Genomic DNA, 12,474 nt, shown 5'->3' with positions numbered 1-12,474 from the left:
GCACTATTCCAATCATATTGACATGGTTTGTAAAATCAGTCTTTCCATGACTGCCTTCATCAAGAGGTTATGTTCTTTCATAATACAGGACAAAGTATACTTCACTGCATGCAAAGAAAGTAATAGAGATTCATCTTCAGTAAGGCTGCCCTGAGAAGTAATATTCAACATCCACTCACACGGCTGTAAGCATGAAATCCTGATTTGCTTTTCATGAGAGAAGTGGGGAGAGGAGAAAAATGAGAAAGGAAGGGAACAGAGGCAGTGAGACGACATTTTCTGCTCTGGAGGAATTAGAAGACACAGCCAGCTTTGCAATTACAGAAGATAAACTATGGGAGATGCTGCATAGATAGTTCGACAAGTTAGGTGGAAGCTTTAGGTTGGAAGGCCTAGGGCTTCGTATTCCTTTTCCAACTTCAAGTACAATAAAGCTGCTATTTCTCCTGTAGTGAAAAGATGAAAACTTCTACACCATTCAGGTGAAAAACACCTCAGCACTCACATGGCTCCCTGTGACGTGATTTGGACAGAACACTTCTGTACTGAATACTTTACTTCTGCAGGTGCTTGACGGTGAAGCTATCTTACATGGGAGCGACACACTGAATAATGCCGAGAGCCTGAGAACGGGACGCAGGACCTGGCCGACTTCACAAGGCCAGAAATCGACCACGTTCGGGCTGGTGAGCCAACAGTCACCAGCACTAGCTTCCAGAAATATTTTACAAAAGGAGTGGATTTAGCACATAGGCCAGTTTGCTGATCTCTAACTTAATTACACATTAAACAAAACAATGATTTCAGCAGACAATAAGGGAACACACTATTTGAAATCCAAAAATTCACAGGATGCATATATATAATTGCATTCATCAAAAAGAGGTATGACAGCACTTTCGGAATTTCTTACTAATAGCAAAATAGGACCTAACCTTGTGATCTTCTTACTATATTGAATTTTGATTTTGATTTTTGCATTTCTTGTAGTGAATGAAAATAGCTCTAACACCTAAAGTGATCTCAAGATGATGAAAATTAATTTCTTCCATGCTTCCCAGAGTTCTTACCATCCTATCCCTGGTGTTGGGTGAGTATAAAATGTTATCAATAAGATAAGGACATTCTCTACCAAGTTCTCATGCCCTTTCCTAATTCTTTTTTGAAAGCCTTTTCTGAACTGGATGTGCGATCCCCAGAATTGAGAAGATGCTAAAGGTACAATCATGCCTATCAGAAGTATCACTTGGTACTTCCCTTCCTATCAGGACTAAAATATCTTTTTAAAAAATGAGTAGTTAGATCATTTTAGAATCATCTGCCACTTACATTTAGATTTTAAGTTTGAATACTATTTAAACAAAGTCACGGATTTTATCCTATACTTGTACAGACCAATTCTAACAACTTTTTAAGATGCATTTATTCATGAGTGCTTTCTGGTTCACTCATTAAAATGCCTGAAGATGGGAGCCAGGAACTCTATCCCAGTGTCCCACATGGGTAGCAGGAACGCCAGCTAGGTGAGCTGCCTCCCCGGTTCTCCATCAGCCAGAAGCTGGAGTCCAGAGCCAGGGATCAAACTCGAGCACTCCTTTGTGGATAGGGCATCCTATTAGGCATCTAAACTATTGAGCTCAAAAACTCCCACTCTAGAGTGGCCTAGAAGGAAAACAGCGGGCTCCTCCCTCTTGGGTTACCACTTCCACTGGAGGGCATAAAACTCGGACAGCGGCTGGGGTGGCTAGACAGAAAGGCATCCAACAACATCTGTGTGGGCTGAATAGAGGAGCTGGTGAGATGGAACTAGGCTTCAATGCCCACTGACATATATGAGAGCTGAATGGGATGTGGGACAGATTGGACTAGTCTGCTGCACTGTTTGCACACTGGCAAACCAGGGTAGGGGGCGGGCCTGGTGGGGGTTATTGCGGGTCGCTCCAACTAGGCTACAGCTCCCACTGGTTTATGTGAGGGCCGAGTATGTGCTGGGCAGAACCAGGCTGGACTGCAACACCCTTTGGTTCCAGCAGAAGACAGCACTGGAAACAGAACCAACCCAGCAATTGCAACCAACAGCTGAATGGGACAATGGACTGTGCCGGGCCCTGTACTTGCTAGCACATACAAGAATCTGGTTTGAGAACACCTCAAACAAAGTTTCTTTGGGGATTTCCCCAATCAAACTGTCAGACTCAGAATCCTAACCATGAAAAGACAGAGGAAAGAACAAGTCAGTCAACCACTCCAGCTATATGTTGGCAGTGAAAAACTGGGCAGAGACTCTACGATGGACTATGCCGATCAGTGGATTCTTCAATGACCTCATAGTGCTTGGAGTGGTGAGATTGGCAGCGATTCATAACTGGTGAACTATCAAAACCATCTGAGCAAGAACCTCGGAGCATGCCCCCCAACAAGGACCTGAGGTGGGTAGGAGACTGGGTGGGGCTTCTCCCTCAAAATCCCTTTACATCAGATACATGAAGGAAACAATGTGGAAATAATAGTCTTAACCACTTTCCTGTAGCCCTTGAACCCTTTTACCCTAATTAACTATGTAAAGATTGCCAAAAATATAATAAAAAATAGAAAAAGTTAAAAAAATACTGCCATTCTAACAACAAACACAAAAAAAATCTAACATCAAAAACCCACTAAATACCTAATCCTTTATTTAGCCATTGAGAAAAAGTGTTTAACAGTACTATTTAGTGATACTATATTTATTGGACATTTATTGAAATACAACATTATTGGGTTCTGTTTTAATAAGTCCATGTTGGAATATTATGTGTGATGTCTTAAGCAGTTTAGAAAAAAGTTCAAAAATTCCATTGTTACTTAAAACTTCACAAGTCCGGCGCCCGGCGCGACAGCGTAGTAGTTAAAAGTCCTCACCTTGAATGCACCAGGATCCCATATGGGCATCAGTTCTAATCCTGGCAACTCCACTTCCCATCCAGCTTCCTGCCTGTGACCTGGGAGGGCAGTCGAGGATGGCCCAAAACCTTGGGGACCTGCACCCGCGTGGGAGACCTGGAAGAGCTTGTGGCTCCTGGCTTCAGATCAGCGCAGCACCGGCTGTTGAGGTCACTTGGGGAGTGAATCATCAGACAGAAGATCTTCCTCTCTGTCTCTCCTCCTCTCTGTACATCTGCCTTTCCAATAAAATAAATAAATCTTAAAAAAAAAAAAAAACTTCACAAGTCCAGATCTAAACAGCTTTACAGCTACTAAATACCCTTTTTAAATATCCCTGTAAGTTTGTGCAGAGAACATATTTGGTTACTTTAAGAAAAAATCCGAGTTACTGCTTAGTTGGTCCACCCCAGGAGAAAAGTCTGGAACTCAGATAACTGGAATAATCTGAAGTATTACCTTAGCAAAGCACACACTAAGTCATTATAAATGACTACAGGGACGCTGGTGGTTATGAAAAAGGTCCTGGAGACTTTCTATTTCTCAATAATCTTGGTAAAAGATATAGATCGAACTTTAATTTTTTTAAAAAAAATTATGTAAATGTAACAGCTTCCAACTTTATTTGCAGTACTGCTAAAAGTAACATAAAGTTAAATGACACTGAATGGAGACAGCAGGCAGGATTTTATATCGCTTTTAAAGACAAAGAAAAAGGTTAAATAAAAATGGTGTTATTCATATACAAAGCTAACTTAGAGATTTAATCTCTTATTACTCTCATTTCATTCTGAAAAGTATTCCACAATACCTTGGCCAGGAAATCTGATGACATTGTTCTGCTTCTTTCTCCACCCAAAATCTATGCCCTTATTTGGAAGAGGGTTGGGGAGGGAACCTAAATGTAATCCAGGCCAGTCAATTCAGAAGGATTAATTAATTAACTAACTGGAGGAAATCCTAAGGTAGACCAGATGTAGAACTCTTTAGCGTCTAACTGTAATTTAAACAGTACATTATTTTAGGAAAAGGTGGAAACGGGCTGTTTGAGAACTTCAAGCAAAATCAAACACTAGAGGGCAGCACCAAGCTGTTGAGGTTAAGACTGGCCAGCGTTGAGTCATAAACTTCCATCTTCAGTACCCACATGTTTTTAATGAGAAATACACTTATGATTTAAGATTTTAAAACATCTGCTACAAAGGAGAGAACTACCTTTCTGTTTCCACTACCTGATTTGCTCTTCCATTTCTTCGACTTGCACAGATATTTAAAATGAACTTCTGCGAATGTCCCTGATATGAAATACAACTTATATCATTTCCATTCCTGGGGTAAATAGGGCTGAAATTTCTTTCTCATTGAAGAATTTATTTTGGTAGGAAAAACAAAATGTGTATATGTAACTATTAAGTAGAAAATGCAGGAGGGGCTGAAAACAATCTAACAGGAATTATATACAAGTAACAGAAGAAAAACTATATAGTAACTACATCTTCTTGAAGGCCCAACAGAGGACATCAAATCTAACACTAGCCTAATCAAGATGAACGGAAATGAAAAAGCAGTCCACGTGTCTTTGATAGAACAGAATGCGTTGCATGTACAACAGAAAGGTAAAATGAATTAAGTAACCTGAAGTCCTCTGGCTGACTCACTTAATGGTCATAGTAAATTCATGATAGGTTTTCCAGATTAAGATAAACACGCTCAAGATAAAATAATAGATCAAGGTTCTGAAGCTTTCATCTCATTCCAAACCCTAAATTCTTTTCCATACCGACTAATGTGAGGGTGGAGGAGGAACTGGACATGATCAGGGTAAAGTCTCCTTTTTTTTCATCTCCTGTTTAACAAACAGCAAAGGATTATTCAAGTGAGGGACCAATCCTCATCACCTCCAAGCTTGGACAGTATCTTATCTTCCCCACCAATCACATCAAAAGAAATGCACATAGCATAGAGCACTTTCATCCCAGATGGGAGATCTTCTCAAAGAACTTCAAACTGGGTTCTCAAAAATGGAGAGGAACTGTGTTAGCTTTCCAGCAGTTAATGGAATAGGAACTACTAGCAGGAAAACCCAGACCAACTAACCATCCTTAATCTGAAGGTCCAAAATCCTCCAAAATCTGAAACTTTTGCATACCGACATGACAGAAAAATTCCTCTTCTGACTTCCTGGGATGGGTCACAATCCTAGCATGGGCACACTGTATCAAAATTACCTACAGGTCAGAGTGTATGCTGCATAGGAATCATGAGTAAGCCTCTTTATCACTGCATTATGCATACATGCAAACATTCCAAAATCAATCCAAAATCCAAAACATTTCTGGCCTCAAGCATTATGGATGAGGGATATACTTCAACCTGCACAGGCCAAGCAATCTACTGCTGAAGTCACGTCCCAAGAGGCCTTCCCTAAACACAGTGGCAGCAGTCAGCCCTCCAGGCGAGTGCGTGGATAGAACTCAGGTCTGTGAATTCACACAGGCAAAAATTTAAACGCGTCTTGGGCCCAACAGCGTGGCCTAGCGTCTTAAGTCCTCACCTTGAACACACTGGGATCCCATATGGGGGCCGGTTCTAATCCCAGCAGCTCCACTTCCCGTCTAGCTCCCTGCTTGCGTCCTGGGAAAGCAGTCAAGGACAGCCCAAAGCTTTGGGACCCTGCACCTGTGTGGGAGACCAGGAAGAGGTTCCTGGATCCTGCCTTCGGATCGGCATAGCATCAGCCGTTGCACTCACCATGGGACGGAAGATCTTCCTCCCGGTCTCTCCTCCTCTCTGTATCTCTGAGTTTCCAATAAATAAATAAATCTTTAAAAAAAATAAACACGTTTTAATTTTGACTGACGTCTGAAATTTAGTTATCTCTTCAGTTATGAAAGGATTTCAGAATTATAGCAGTATGAAAACTTGTCTAAAGCAAGAATCACTTCATATATTTAGTACCTTGGTAACTGGTTTCAATGTAAAGGGTTTGTTGTAATCCTACATGTTTTATATAAATTTAAAACCACCATTCTGAAAATTCTTAAATAAAAATCAATTTTCTGTAAAGCCCTTTTCACTGATGTATACTGCTTCTCTGCCTACTGAAACACTGGATGAGGGCAGTCTGCTGTGTCAAATCTGGGGGGGGGGGGGGGGACAAGCATTAGCAGAACAGCGAGGCCTAAAACAGGACATTGGAGTTCTGAGTTAGGGCTTTCAAACACATCACTAAAATCAGTCTCCAGTTTTCACATTATTGTTCTTACGTTGACTTTAGATACATCAACCCAAAAGAACACACACACAAAATACAGAAGTCACATGCTAGTCTTGCTGCAAGAATGACTCAGTTGCAAATTAAAGCTACAATGCTTAACAGTGGACAGCAGGCGGGGGTGGAGGGAACAGATTTAGTATACTAAAAAAAAGTCAGTAAAAACCACCGGCTTTTTTTTTTTCTTCTAAGCTTAAGTTTTATGTCACTCTTTATTATAAACACGGGTACTTGGGGAGTTGGATCGTGAGCTGGGAGCTGGCGGGCTCTGCCTGGGTAGTTCTTGCATGTGCCCAGCTCCTTACAAGTCTGCCCATGTGGACAGGTCCACGTGAACGTCGCTTCCCTGAAGCCACAGGAAGCGTGGCTTCAACGTCATGTCCTCGCCAGGCCCCCTTCTTCGCCGGGGCGTTCCGCCGATCCCGAGGGAGGAGCAGGCGGCCAATGCCCGAGCCGGGAGAGGGGTGGCCCCCAGCCGCACCCCACCTGAAGGCGCTGCTAGAACAAAGCCTTCGGGCGGCCGCGCCACCTCCGGGTCCACCGGGTCGCACCTACCCACCCGGCCCCGCCCGAGTCCTGGGGTCTCCACCCCCCCCAAAAAACTGGCTGCAATGTTCACTCCCCCGCGCCGCGCCTCGGCTTTTCGGTTGGTCGGGGGAGGAAGCGAGCCCCCCACGAGCCGGCCCGCGACCAGAGCACAGGCGCCGCCGTCCGTTAGCCTCCCGTGGGCCCGGAACAACGGCGCCGACGCTCCATCCCGGGAGTCCCTCGGCCACCCCTCCGGTGGCTGAGGAGAGCGGAGGACGTGAGGGAGACGACGGGATCCCGGGCGCTGGGCGCCGAGCCCCCCTCACGCCCCTCCAGATGCTCCCGCCCACCCGTGGTCCCCAGCTCCGACGACGGCGGCGGCGGCACCCCCCGGCCCAGCCGCGCGCGCGCAGCCCCCTAACCGCCGCCCGTTCCCCCGCTAGCCGACGCGGACACGGCTGAGCGGGGGGCGGCCGGTCCCGCGCGCCCCGGGGACGCGGCCGCACACAGCCCACCCCGCGGCCCGGCAGCAGCCTGGCCCGCACACGAGCGGCCGCGTCCGGCGCCCCCACGCGCAGCCCACCGCGCGCTCCGCTCAGGCTCGCCGCCGCCGACTGCAGCAGCTGCGGGAAGCCCAGCAACCCGGTCCCCGGAGGACCCAGCCTCGGCTCCCCGGTTCTGTTCTCTTTTTCTACCCTCCCGCCGCCGTCCCGGGACTCGCAGCCTCCGCCGCGCATGGGGCCGGTTCTGGGGGAGGGAATGTAAACAAATCGGGGTTTTATAGTTACCTCACACTCGAGTGCCGTGTGCATCTCCTCTCCGCTCGGTACCAAACCCCGGCTTGCACCAAATCGTGTATTCACCAAAGCAGCCTGCGCTAACTGCGTCGCGGAAGCCCGCGCGTCAGACCTTCCGCTACGCTAGTGGCGTACAGGGCCCACTCGGGTCCCTGCGCAGCCGCACCCCGTCCGCCTGTGGGTGCTACGCCATGGGCGTACACGCACTACCCGGCCATTCAGTTCGGGTAACGCCGCTTGCGTAGGGCGCGGCACCCCTCGCGCCTTCCTCGCGGGTTCCACTCGGAGAGCCGGAGCAAGAGGAGATTCGAGTCTACGCAAACTGCGGAACTCCGGCTCCACGTTAGTTTTGTTCCGAGAAAGGACGCGGCGGGGGAGTAAGGGCGGCTTCTGACGCATGCGTGCAGCGCCCTTCCCCCGCTCGCCTTTTTTTTTTTTCCCCTCCGGGCTTAGCGACTTGGTGACTGCGGCCTTGGGCAAGCAGATAAGAAATGGAAGCTTGCTGGTTAGGCTTTGGCCAAAAGGCTTCGCAAAGGTAAATTAGGATAGTTCGCTGTTTAACGCGAGGTGAAGCGCTATGTTAAATTAATCCCTCCCTCCCCCTCTGCTAATCTTTTCAGTTTCCGGGCAGAAAGGAGCTTAGGTTGCGAGCCTAAGGTGAGGTGTTTTTGCATAATTCCCCCTACGTCCGCCCCTCCCGGAATTACTCTGCAGAGCGCCTTCCCTGGGTCTTCCAATTCTGCTAGAAAAAGTTGGGTCCTGAAACTGAACGCTTATCTGGAGTCCTTCTTGAGGCCTTTTGGCCACTTTCCAGGGTCTTTCACCACCTCCTGTTTCTTAATTGATCGATTATTTCTTAACAGCCAAAGGCAGGCACACCTGATCCAGCCGAGCCGTTCCGTGGACTGCTGCCTGCCCACGCCGTGCTCATTCTTGCTCCCATCCCTGCCTCCACACCCCGCCTAGCATCTCAAAGGCCTCCTCCCCTCTTCTGAAGCAACCTGCAGCCTACATTTCCTTACTAGGAGACTTTCCTTTTACACCCTTCTTTGGTTTGCTGGCGCCTAGTTCTGTGGGTTGAAGCTTAGCTGAGTTCTGCTTGAGGTGCGCGTGTTTGTATCCAACCAGAATCTAGTGAGAGTGAAGATTGAGTTCTAGGGGTACAGTCGTCGTGTGGGGTGTAGGGGAGTGCGTGAAACCATGGCTGATAGGGATGGCAAGCTTTGTTATGCGTCTGATATTTCCAAGCTGCTTTTCCTGTATACACCTCTATGCATTGTATACGTATTTCATCTTCATAACATGGGGATGTAGGAACTATAACCCAGTAAACTCAGGCACAAGAAATTGAGCGACCTAAGATAGCGGAGCAGTGCTGGAGGGCAGTGGGTATCCAGACCCATGTAGTACATAGATACAGTCTGGCCGTGTAACAATTGCCAACATCCCTTAAAAAAACACATAATAGCAAGCTTGTGACTGAAAACTGAAAGTATGTCATTGTAAAAATTTTAAAAAGAAACTACAGGGTGTGGAACATACTCTTCAATCTATATAAGTGAAATGTATGAAATCTATTTACCTTATGTAAATAAACAAAATATGAAGTAAAAAATAGGAAAAAATGCTTAATGGCATTCAAAGATTAGTAAATGTAGTTTTTTTTAATTTCATATTTTTAGGGCGCCTGCACTGCTCCTTACTGTTTGCACGGCAGATGTTTAAGGCTGCAAAGGTATGGCTGAACCACTTAACCCAAGATTGATTTGGTTTCACAGAACTTGACCAATAGCTAGCCGCAGTTCTCAGAGGGACCCACCCCACCCCGGTCCTTCAAGATTCTTGACCCCGTCACAATGTACAAGGTGAATACCTACATAGGATGGAGACCTTGAGACCCAGATGTTGTTCTAGTTGGTTGGGCCTCCTCTTATGTAATTGCTATGTATGTTCTGTCACGTTTATAAATTCACCCAAGCATTGAGCTACACCCCAGGTGTATGTATACTGATTTAGGGAAAGCATAATACAAAATTAGAATAAGTTGTCAAGCAATAGAATGCTAAGTTAATTTTCTAGATATAAAAAGGAATCTCAAAAAAATGACTGTGCAGGCCTATATAAAAATCTAACCTGCTGAGTTAAGTAATGGATATTGCCAAAAAGGTATCACTATAATATATCAGTTTAGGGGGTTTTTTTAACCAGTTTTATAAAGTACTAACATGTTTTAACAGTTTTATAAAGTACTAACATGCTGTGTTAGAATCATTATGTCCTAAAAGGTTAAAACTTTTTTCCTAGCCACTTTTGATTCCTAAAAAATCTGATGTGAACTGGAAAGAACAGTATACATTTCCAGGACAAGGGGGAAAGAGGGAGTATTGACTTATGTGCAAATGGCTTACCATTTGATCTGTTGCTTCATTCACAATTTATTCCACATATCACATATTATAAATGGGTAGGCATGTGACATGGTAGTTGATACTCCACTTGGGATAGCTTTATCCCATTTGGAGTCTTTGGGTTTTATATCCTGGATCCCAGTTCCAGCTGGCTGCCAGTGCAGGTCTGGGCGACAGCTGATGGCTGACATCATTGAGTCTCTGCCTCCTTCGTAGGAGATCTGAGTTCCCAACCCTGTCCAGGAGTCAATTAGTTAATGGGAAATCTCTCTCTCACCCTCTTTTCCTGCCTCTCTACCTTTCCCATAAGTAAATATAGATTAAATAGTTTAATTGTGATGGCACAATAAGTTCAGTGGCCTGTTCACTCTTCAGAGAAAGGAAGGCATCAGGAATATGGAGAAAAAAAATTCTCAACCTAGGCCTCCGAATTAGTCACCACCTTTTCATGTCTACAGACGATGTCTTGCAACTTGGGCCTTCAAACTCCAGCTTTGGAGCTGAAGCCACAGTAAAAGATATTCCCCATGTCCTTTCTTTGGGACCTGTGGTGTTGTGTAACAACTGAGAAGGCAAACCGATTAAAAAAGTTTGGCTCCATCATCTCATTTTTTTATAGAATCTAAAAGCATGCCGTTCCTACAGTAAAGATCAGTGAGCCTTTGAGAGGCACAGCAGTCCTTACACTCTTCCCTGAAGCACAGGACTTGTGTCTCTGACAAGAGCATCTTCTACCACTCACCCGCTGCCTTGGTACACAACGGCAGGAGAGTCAAGACGAGACAAAGCTTGACCAGTGTGCCTGTCAAGTCCAATTATTTGGATTTGCTAAGATTATGCAATGAAACTGAGTTTCAGGCTATCTGCAAAGACAAAAATAGATTGGAGAAACGAAACCACACAAAACTTTAAGCAACTCCCCACCAAAGAGAGAGAAAAAAAAAGATCAGCTGATTTAAAACACTGAACAACCATCTTAGCTTTAAGGCATGGCAGTGTAGAAAAAAGGCCTTTGGAACAGCGGGCATCACTGTGGGAGGAGAGGCAACAGGATTTAAAGCTTCTGATTCACCATGGCAAGCCTTTCGTAAACATGAGAAAGAGGAAGACCTGCTCAGAAGGATGAGCAAAAGCAAAAAACCTCCGAGCGAGGCTCACAGGCAGACCACAGGCCAGGCAGACCACAGGCAGTAGGTCTGTGTGGTGGTGACAGGAAAGCCTCTCTCCCCGGCCCACTCTTCCTGCTCTTTCCCTTCTCTGAAATTCCACCTTGAACACCTCATCCTGGGCCTTCCTGGGGAACTTTGACCCTGAGAGAGCTGCTACTATTTGATTATTTTTTTTATATGGCTACACAAGAACTTTTTTTTTTCCAAATCTTTTCTAAAGATTTTCTAAAAAGGGAGAAAGTATGTTTTGTCTAGATTCCCAAGGATTTTGTAATCCAAAGAGATGAAAGCAAAGCTATAGAGAAACTGCCAACTTAATAATTCCACTTCCAGCCAGTCTTATATACCGTAAAATGCTAAGATGAAGGAAAGCATTGGTCTTAGACCAGCTTTGGGGACCTCAGTGCCAACAGCTAGCCATCGCATGGCTTCTGGAACTCTGCTGGCAGAAATCAGCTTTCTAAAAGTTAATTCCTAATACAAAGGAATTTTAAAAAGTAGCGCAAATATCCAAATGAATTTAGCAAATGTGAAGAACACTTAAAATGGCTATATCACAACTTAAAGGTTTCAGCATGCAAATGAATTAGGAAGAAATGATCATGAAAATATTTTAAAAGTGTTTTTGGTTATACTGATTGAAATTAATTCATTTTAAAATATCATGTGAGAGCAAGTTTCAAATCTTGCCTAGGGCTTCCAAAGTCACTGATAAGGAGACCCATTTCACAACTGGCATTTATGAAAACAACCTGTTATATCTAAAAATCGAGACATACTTTAAGCAAATATTGCTTACCTTTATTTATTAAAAATATCTGACAGCCAGAAGGCAGGAACATTCTAAATATTAGGGAAAGCAGTAAATGAACTGTCAAAACAAGGTTGTCTTGCAGGATCTCAGAGTATTTCTTACAAGTAAAATTTGAATCACATTTTACTTTTCATAGAATTAGCCACATGCTGATGGAATTCCATAAAGCACCTCTTCTTCCTAGCACACATATTTAAAGAACTTTGTAAACTGGCATTTGTGAGATACGCGGCTGGCAAGGCCCAACAGGCAGCCGTGATCACCCTGGCCTGGATTCCTTTCTGGTTCGTGATGTCACAACTTCAGGTTAATTCATCCCAGGCTGCATTCTTAATCACAGTGACAGCTACTTTGTCTACGAAGTGATGCTTCACAGTCCGTCTTCCTACCCTAAACACATGAAACTATGGTTTAAAACATGTGTCAGACATGACTTAAATGCTTTCATATGGTAACCCAGGTAACTGCTACAACAACCTCAGCAGGGGGAAATTGTGCCCATTTCTCAAGAAGACTGAGGTAGATATGGGTCCCCACTCAGAAGGCTGGTGTGCAGGCTGTG

General features: G+C 44.9%; 1 protein-coding gene across 1 annotated transcript in view; it reads right to left on the bottom strand.

Moving 5' to 3' along the window:
* Positions 1 to 7,885, bottom strand: part of SLC39A10 (solute carrier family 39 member 10) — a 50,566-nt gene extending 42,681 nt beyond the window's left edge. The window contains exon 1 of the mRNA XM_040971905.1: positions 7,513 to 7,885. The gene's annotated coding sequence lies outside the window, so the exon portion shown is untranslated. The remainder of the gene's footprint in view (positions 1 to 7,512) is intronic.
* Between the last annotated feature and the right edge of the window lie 4,589 nt (positions 7,886 to 12,474).

Source organism: Ochotona curzoniae, unplaced genomic scaffold (genome assembly GCF_017591425.1).
Source record: "Ochotona curzoniae isolate NIBS_2020 unplaced genomic scaffold, NIBS_Ocur_1.0 contig_2210, whole genome shotgun sequence".
Classification (NCBI taxonomy): Eukaryota; Metazoa; Chordata; class Mammalia; order Lagomorpha; family Ochotonidae; genus Ochotona; species Ochotona curzoniae.
Note: the sequence above shows the minus strand (reverse complement) of the source record. Positions and strands in the feature narration are given on the sequence as shown.